Raw genomic sequence first — 10192 nt, forward strand, 5'->3', positions numbered from 1 at the left:
CGCTAAAGAGGCCAGACATGGCCTAGATTGCCACAAATTCTGCATCGATTTTTCACTGGAAGTGGGAGCAAATACCTGTATTAGACAGGTATCTGCTCCCCCCTCCCCCCCTGAAAGGTGCCAAATGTGACACCAGAGGGGGGAGAAATACGAAAAGCAGGAGTTACATTTTTGGGTGGAACTCCGCTTTAAGGACCGGAAGATTTTTTCCCCTTGACGACCAGGTCATTTTTTTGCGATACGGCACTACGTCGCTTTAACTGACAATTGCGTGGCCGTGTAACGATGTACCCAAACAAAATTGATGTCCTTTTTTTCTCCCACAAATAGAGCTTTCTTTTGGTGGTATTTGATCACCTCTGCGGTTTTTATTTTTTGCGCTACAAACAAAAAAATACAGACAATTTTGAAAAAAAAAAAAAAAACAATCAATATTTTTTACTTAAAATTATGATATATAGTCCTATGAGCCTCCACTAATTTCTAGACCAAATAAAGTCTCAAAAAGAATACTTCTTATTGATGATCAGCTGCTAGCGTTACACATGTCTCATATACCATGCAAAGGATCAAACGAAAATATATAAATACGCTGCGCTATCAAAAATATAAATATGTGTGATATATTACATAGAAGTGCAATCATAGGCGTGCGCAGGGGGTGTGCCGGGTGTGCCTGGGCACACCCTAATCACCTTGAGAGGCGCAGATTCCCCCTGCTGCTATTACACCAATGCCCCCCAACGGGGCTCCTAAAAAAAAGATAAAAAAATTAAATTAAATTAAAAATTAAATACAAATATATAATAAAAATAAAAAACTACTGACACTGTCCATTGCCCTATGGACACCAACCTCTGCTCTGCTGCCACTGTCCACTGCCCTACTAACACTGTCCATGTTTTTAATACATTTGGGGTGCACACCCTAATGCAATAGGCTGCGCACACCTATGAGTGCAATCCATGCAATGTTGCAAATAAAGTGATAATGTGCATACACTTAAGAAATGTTAGATATATGTAGCATCCAAAAAGATAATCACAGTCCTAAAAAATGTATAATTAATATTATATATGCATCACAATAAGTATATGTAGCTAGACACACACTCAAAGATAAAGTGCTACAATGTGATTGTGCAATATTCTAATAACAGTCCATAAGTGTTCAAAAAATCATCCATGTGATTAAGTGCTGCAGTGTGTTGTGCGATATTCAAACTAAAAGTCCATAAGTGCTCCAAAGATCATCCATGCGATTCTAACCGCTCACCTTAGGGCGTGTGACCTTGCTGTTAGGCTTGGTCAAAACACGCCTTGGAACCACTAAAGTATTCAGAGTATAATCAGGATCCTGGGTTGGTTTCACTTATGCCTCTGTACATCAAAGGGGTGCCACTTTTACCTCAGTATATTAACAGAGAAAGGACTTCATGGTGCAGTATATAAAAACATTAATTTATTAAAACCGCAATAAAACCCCACACTGGGTACTCACAATGTCATGGAGCTTCAGGGCACCACTCTAAAATAGCGTAAAGCGAGATAAGGCGGCCGATAACGGGGTGATGTGCTCATCGTTCCCGGCAGGTCCTCTGTTATTATCCCCTGATGAAGATACGCAATACCCCTTGTATCGACACGCGTTGGGGAAGGAGACAGGACGGAACACTAGACAGAGGACCTGCCGGGAACGATCAGCACACCACCCCGTTATCGGCCGCCTTATCTCCCTTATTTACGCTATTTTAGAGTGGCGCCCTGAAGCGCCATGACATTGTGAGTACCCAGTGTGGGGTTTTATTGCTGTTTTAATAAATGTTTTTATATACTTTTATATTCTTTCTCTGTTAATACAAGGTAAAAGTGGCACCCCTTTGATGTACAGAGGCATAAGTGAAACCAACCCAGGATCCTGATTTTACTCTGAACACTTTAGTGGTTCCAAGGCATGTTTTGACCAAGCCTAACAGCAAGGTCACACGCCCTAAGGTGAGCGGTTATCACCTAGGGGGAGCACCTGTGTGTGGATACAACACTTCACCTTTTGCATTCACTGAATCGTATGGATGATCTTTGGAGCACTTATGGACTTTTAGTTTGAATATCGCACAACACACTGCAGCACTTAATCACATGGATGATTTTTTGAACACTTATGGACTGTTATTAGAATATTGCACAATCACATTGTAGCACTTTATCATTGAGTGTGTGTCTAGCTACATATACTTATTGTGATGCATATATAATATTAATTATACATTTTTTAGGATTGTGATTTTGGATGCTACATATTTCTAACATTTCTTAAGTGCATGCACATTATCACTTTATTTGCAACATTGCATGGATTGCACTTTTATGTAATATATCACACATATTTATATTTTTAATAGCGCAGCGTATTTATATATTTTCGTTTGAATATTTTTTACTTTTTGCTATAGTAAATATCCAAAAAACAAAAAAAAAAAAAATTTCTTCATCAGTTTAGGCCAATGTGTATTCTTCTACATATTTTTTGGGGAAAAAATCGCAATAAGCGTATATTGATTAGTTTGCGCAAAAGTTATATCGTCTACAAAATAGGGAATAGATTTCTGGCATTTTTATTATTATTTTTTTTTTTTACTAGTAATGGTGGTGATCAGCAATTTTTAGCAGGACTGCGACATTGCGGCGGACAGATCGGACACTTTTGACACTTTTTTGGGACCATTGACATTTATACAGCGATCAGTGCTATAAAAATGCACCGATAACTGTATAAATGACAATGGCAGGGAAGGGGTTAACACTTGGGGTGATCAAGGGGTTAAGTGTTCCCTAGGGAGGTGTTTCTAACTGGGGGGGGGGGTGTACTGACTGGAGGAGGAGAGAGATCGCTGTTCCTAATCACTAGGAACAGACGATCACTCTCTACATCCCTGACAGAATAGGGATCTGTTTGTTTACATTGACAGATCCCCGTTCTGTCTCTCTGTGGAGCGATCGTGGGTGGCCTGCGGACATCGCGGCTGCTGGCCATATGCATCAGCTCCCCCACTGTGCAGCACCTGCTATAGCTGTTTAACCACTTGACAACTGGGCACTTAAACCCCCTTCCTAACCAGACCAATTTTCAGCTTTTGGTGCTCTCACATTTTGAATGACAATTACTCAGTCATGCAACACTGTATCTTTATGAAATTTTTGTCCTTTTTTTCACACAAATAGAGCTTTCTTTTGGTGGTATTTAATCACTGCTGGGTTCTTTATTTTTTGCGCCGTAAAAGAAAAAAGACCGAAAAATCTGTAAAAAAATACATTTTTCTTCATTTCTGTTATAATATTTTGCAAATTAGTAATTTTTCTTCATATATTTTGGCCAAAATTTATACTGCTACATATCTTTGGTAAAAATAACCCAAATCGGTGGATATTATTTGGTCTTTTTGAAAGTTATAGAGTCCAAAAGCTATGGTGCGAATATCTGAAAATTGATCACACCTGAAGTACTGACGGCCTATCTAATTTCTTGAGACCCTAACATGCCAGAAAAGTACAAATACCCCCCAAATGACCCCTTTTTGGAAAGAAGACATTCCAAGGTATTTAGAAAGATGCATGGTGAGTTTTTTGAAGTTGTCATTTTTTCCCACAATTCTTTGCAAAATCAAGGTTTTTTTTTTACTTTTTTTTTTTTCCACAAAATTGTCATATTAGCAGGGTATTTCTCACAGACCGCATATGCATACCACAAATTACACCCCAAAACACATTCTGCTATTACTCCTGAGTACGGTGATACCACATGTGTGAGACTTTTACACAGCGTGGCCACATACAGAGGCCCAACATGCAGGGGAGCACCTTCAGGCGTTCTGGAGCACCCAGGCCAATTCTGACATTTCTCTCCTACATGTAAAAATCATCATTTATTAGCTAGAAAATTACTTAGAACCCCAAAACATTATATATTTTTTTTAGCAAAGACCCTGGAGAATACAATGGCGGTCGTTGCAACTTTTTATCTCGCACGGTATTTGCGCAGCAATTTTTTTAACGCGTTTTTTTTGGAAAAAAAAATGTTTTGTGCTTTACAAAAACCAAAACAGTAAAGTTAGCCCAATGTTTTTGCATAATGTGAAAGATGAAGTTACGCCGAGTAAATAGATACCCAACATGTCACCCTTCAAAATTGCACGCGCTTGTGGAATGGCGCCAAACTTTGCTACTCAAAAATCCCCATAGGCGACGCTTTAAAATTTTTTACTGGTTACATGTTTTGAGTTACAGAGGAGGTCTAGGGCCAAAATTATTGCTCTCGCTCTACCGATCGCAGCGATACCTCACATGTGTGGTTTGAACACCGTTTTCATATGTGGGCTGGACTTACGTATGCGTTCGCTTCTGCATGCGAGCACACAGGGACAGGGGCGCTTTAAAAAAATTTTTTTTTTTTTTATTGTTCATTTTACTTTATTTATTTTAGTTTGATGCTTTTTTCCAAAAAAATAAATTTTTGACCACTTTTATTCCTATTACAAGGAATATAAACATCCTTGTAATAGGAATATGGCATGACAGGTCCTCTTTACAGTGAGATATGGGGTCAATAAGACCCCACATCTCACCTCTAGGCTGGGAAGCCTGAAATTAAAAAAAAAAAAAAAAAAAAAGATCCTGGCTTCGATCGTAGCGGTGAGTCGGTAGAAGCACCGCAAGGCGGCGGGAAGGGGGGACGTCCCCTCTCGCCTCCCGTAAGAACGATCAAGCAGTGGAACAGCTGCTATGATCGTTCTCATGGTGTAGGGAATCGCCGGCTGAAAAAGCTGATATCTGAATGATGCCTGTAGCTGCAACCATCATTCAGATATCTCCGCACAAAGTCAAGGACGTTGTATGACGGCCGGCGGGCGGGAAGTGGTTAAAACGCTTTTTTTTTTTTTAACACAAAGTTGTCCATTTATACAATATTTCTACCACATAACATGTACATACCAAAAATGACACCCCAAAATAGATTCTCCTGCTCCTCCTGAGTACGGCGATACCCCATGTGTGAGACTTTTACAGCCTGGCCACATACAGAGGGCGAGTACAGCTGAGCATGGCTCAACATGGCAGGGTATGGCGGGGTATTGCGGGGTATGGCAGAGTATGGCGGGGTATGGCGGAGTATGGCAGGGTATTGCGGGGTATGGCGGAGTATGGCGGGGTATGGCGGAGTATGGCGGGGTATGGCGGGGTATGGCGGAGTATGGTGGAGTATGGCGGGGTATTGCGGAGTATGGCGGGGTATGGCGGGGGCATGGCAGAGTATGGCGGGGGGCATTGCAGAGTATGGCGGGGGGCATTGCAGAGTATGGCGGGGGGCATTGCAGAGTATTGTGGGGGCATTGCAGAGTATTGCACAGCATTGCAGAGTATTGTGGGGGCATTGCAGAGTATTGTGGGGGTATTGCAGAGTATTGCACAGCATTGCAGAGTATTGCGGGGGCATTGCAGAGTATTGTGGGGGTATTGCAGAGTATTGCACAGCATTGCAGAGTATTGTGGGGGCATTGCAGAGTATTGCACAGCATTGCAGAGTATTGTGGGGGCATTGCAGAGTATTGCGCAGCATTGCAGAGTATTGTGGGGGTATTGCAGAGTATTGCACAGCATTGCAGAGTATTGTGGGGGCATTGCAGAGTATTGCAGAGTATTGTGGGGGTATTGCAGAGTATTGTGGGGGTATTGCAGAGTATTGCACAGCATTACAGAGTATTGTGCTGGTATTGCAGAGTATTGCACAGCATTGCAGAGTATTGTGCTGGTATTGCAGAGTATTGCACAGCATTAGTAGTGAGGGATGGCTGAGCATGGATGGATGGATGTCTCTGTGCAGCGCTGAGGGCACTACACATACAGCCCACAGCGCTGCAGACATCCATCCATCCCCCTCCCCGCTCACAGTGTACCGATTGGTACACAGGAGGGGAGGAGAGGAACCGGCGTCATCATATGACGCCGGTCTGTTTACATGTGATCGCGCCGTCATTTGACGGCTCGATCACATGGTAAACGGCCGCGATCAGAGGGGAATTCTGGGAGGACGTCATAGTACGTCCACCCAGAGTTATCCAACCGCCCTGCAGCCGTCATTCGGCTATGGGCCGGTTGGTAAGTGGTTAAAGGGCTGATGTACAGCTACGTCTATTCACGGGAACAAGTCGACCTGCCGCAGTATAATGTCGGCGTCTGGTCGGCAAGTGGTTAAGGTGGTTTGAGTGCTTTGTAAACATATCTCCTGCATGCTGACTACGGAAAGGCTGTGTTGTCACCATCTTACAGGAAGTGGTTGACAATACCGCTTCTAATTTCTAGTGCTGTCAACCTGAAACAGGAAGTGTTTATACTGGCAGGTTCTTCAGGGAAGAAATTGTGCAACAAATTTCCCCAAAAAATTATTTATTTAGAAAAAAAAACTCTATGAAGTAAAGCATGATGCCAAACATACTGAGAAATAGGGTTTACTTTTTCAGTACATTGGGTGATTACATTATAAGATTTGCTAACCTGGTAGTCCTGCCCAATATAATAGCTGTATTTATTGTATTTGTCCTTAACCTACATGGGACAGCACAAAGGATTTAACAATAATTAAAATAAAGAGACAAACACAATCTCTATTTCATGGGCTATAATGGCCATGGGTTGAACGAAAAAACCTGTCAACTCCAGATGGAGCCGCTGTAGGAACCATGCAAGGATGTTGTGTTCTGACAGGGAGCGCTCTCTGTCGTTGGTTGAGAGTGCTGATTGGGAGCTGGTCAGATACTGGTTTTCCAGCATGCACATCCCACAGAAGCAGGTCAAACAGCTGGCTTCTGTCAGACAGGCCGACATACACATATGTAGCGGTACTCCCCTAGGGGCCGCTGAAAGTTGTGGTCCACCTGTCACCCACCCCAGCTCGGCATTCACTTCCCAATCACCTTGGAGACAATGAACAGTCCATGTGGTTGTTTTTCTATTTTTATTGAGGGATTTGAACTTGGATAGCGATGGGAATATATTCGATGCCCAGTAGAACGAACAGTTGGTTGATTGTAACTCAATCAGTTGGGAGAACTATATACACTTTACAGCTCCAGCACAACGCTTGCTTGCAGACTGTTTCTCTCACTCTCTCTCTCCTGCACAACACTTAACTCCAGGCACAACTAGCACATGGTTAGGCCCAACACTGACTCAGGCCCTAAAAAATGCCATTTGTAGGCAGGGACCATTGTCCCCTCTAATGTAGCAAAATAAATAGTAATAGGAAGTCTTTAGTGCTAGCTGCCCTATGGTGGACTACTGCTCCCTGTAAGCCCTCTTCAGGCCCTGCCAGCCCTCTTGGCTGCAGCTGTCCGACTTCACTGCCCATGATATCACAGTCCTTAATGCTGGCTCTGCACCCATCCCAGACTGCACACTCCCAGTCTTCTTAGGCGTGCCTCCACAGTCCTGTGCCTATCACTCACTGACCCTCCTTGCCACACATACACCGGTGGTTCCCTCCTAAAGATTTGCCTGGCATTACTAGCTCCTGCTGTCCTCTCTGACTCCTCTCTGTGCCTCCTGTCTATATCCTTCATGCGTTCTTGAAGGAATCCTTCCTGCACCCGAGTCCCAGGCACAAGGTCCCCCCCCCCAACTGGGGAGTGCCCTCAAAGGCCCCGACATCCTAGCACTCCATCCTCATTTCTTCCACCCGACGAACTCCTCCCCAGCTGGGCTGACCCTGGGTATATTAACCTCCCTGGCGGTATTCCCGAGTCTGGCTCGGGGTGAGATTTCAGGACCAAAAGCGGTAACCCCAAGCCAGACTCGGGATCGCATCGCAGGATCCATGTAGAGGTTACTTACCTTGTCCCCTGTCTCCCCGCTGTGATCTGCGAGCCGCCGTGTCTCGCTCGATACACAGTGCCGACCTCCGTTCCCTGCGAGCGTTGCGACGCACGGGGACGGAGTTCGTCGCCAAATTAAAAAAGTAAAAAACACAGTATACATACAGTATACTGTAATCTTACAGATTACAGTACTGTATCAAATAATTACACATCCCTTTTGTCCCTAGTGGTTTGTCCAATGCCCTGCATGCAGTTTTATATTATAAATAGTATATTGTTTCTGCCAGGAAACTGGATATTGTCCATAGCAACCAAAAAATATCCGTTTACGTCAAAAGTGCTTTTAGACGAGCTAGAAAACAGCGATAATAAATTAGAATCACTCGCAGAATTGAGCAATAGTGATTCGTGGGGAAATTCGTCATCAAACACTAATGCCGCGTACACACGAGCGGACTTTACGGCAGACTTGGTCCGGCGTACTGGATTACGTCGGACAATTCGATCGTGTGTGGGCTCCAGCGGACTTTGTTTGCTCAAAAGTTGGACGGACTTAGATTTGAAACAAGTTTTAAATCTATCCGACGGACTCTTCTTTCTAGCGGACAAACCGGTCGTCTGTGTGCTAGTCCGACGAACTCAAACTGACGCATGCTCTGAAGCAATTACAAGACGGCAGCGCTCGGTCTGGTAAAACTAGCCTTCGTATTGAAGCTAGCAGATTCCTCTTTTGTGATCTTTTAATACAGCGCTTTTTTTTTATTTATAATGCGAGAGGAATGAAGTTGTTTTTCTGCTTTATATTCACACAGAGTTCTCACAAACTACTTTCTTCATGATTTATCCTCATGCCATGACTAATATGATATTTGTAAAAAGCCAGATCTCCATAAATAAAAACTTTTAAATTAGATTTTGGACTCATCTTTATTTTTTTTATTGATTACAACACTTATCTATTTTACAATGTGTGCTAAATTATACCCACATTTTTTTTTTTTTTTTTTTGTGGATTTTCAAGTTACCACAATAACCTTAATATTTTGTGTTGTTTTAATGAACCTTAATGAGGTTGTTGTCCCTTGTTCATTAGACATAGGGGGGTGTATTTTACAAAGGCAAATTCATTTTTCACTACAAGTGCAAATTCTACTTGGAATTGCACAGAAAGAGCATTTTGAAGTGCCTTCGCTGTGGATCCGAGGGACACATGCAAGGAACCCCCCAAAAAAACAAAAAATTTTTATTGCACATGATTGTATGTTAAAATCAGCAGAGCTTCATTTCATTTCAGCTCTTCCCCTCAGATTTACAGTGACTGCACTTCCAACAAGTGCACTTGCTGTGCAATTTCTAAAGTGAACTTTTCACTAGTACTTTTCACTTGATATTATAAATGATTTAGCCTTTTGTCAAAAACACACATAGGGGTTGATTTACTAAAGGGAAAAAGACTGTGCACTTTGCAAAGTGCAGTTGCCCTCTGCAAGAGCAGTTGCTCCAGAGCTTAGTAAATGAGCAGAAGCTCTGCTGACTTCCATCATCCAATCATGTGCAAGCAAAAATGCTGTTTTGCGAATTTTCCTTGCACAGGATTGGGTACTCTTTGCAAATCTGTGAAGCCTTTCGTCCCCCAGGACACACATCAAGTTTTAGGACAAGAAAATTGGGAGCACAGGGAGCACAGTCAGACCAGACAGAAACCAGGCAATCACTTTCGAGTCTTCTGTGGAGCCTTCCTCGGAGGTTGTGCCTCTGGTGGTGTACTTGGGGCAGGAGGAGGAGGAGTGACTTCATCTGCCAGATATGTGGTAGCAGTAAGCTCCCCTCTCAAGCCCTTCTGAAATGCCGGAAAAATCAGACCCTTACAGAGGAGGTGTTGGCCCTTTTCCAACTCCAGCAATCTGCTGGCTATATAGGTGCCATACGCCTCCTCTGCATTGGGTGGTGTACTCAGGATTTGGCTTGCTTCCCGTATGAGGGCTAGGGATTCCTGCTCAGTTTGTGTCATTATCCTGGGCCTTTGGTGGAGAATGCGGAGGGGAGGCACCTGACACTCCGTGCGGCTTCTACTTGGCCCAGCCACAGCCTCCTCCTCTCTCCCACTGGTCAAGGCCTCCTCCTCTCTCCCACTGGGCAAGGCCTCCTCCTGGCTGAGGTCATCCTGTGTCAAAAAAAGGGACATAGTTGTAATTTTGTGTTACGCAATCACACAATTTTCAGCTCATGACTTGCAAATATAATTATCAACAAATAGTAAAGGCTATCTATTTGACACCACCATTATTTCAGGTGATCAACAATATCTGAAGTACATAGGCGTGC

The sequence above is a fragment of the Aquarana catesbeiana genome, linkage group LG04, assembly GCF_042186555.1.
Source record: "Aquarana catesbeiana isolate 2022-GZ linkage group LG04, ASM4218655v1, whole genome shotgun sequence".
Classification (NCBI taxonomy): Eukaryota; Metazoa; Chordata; class Amphibia; order Anura; family Ranidae; genus Aquarana; species Aquarana catesbeiana.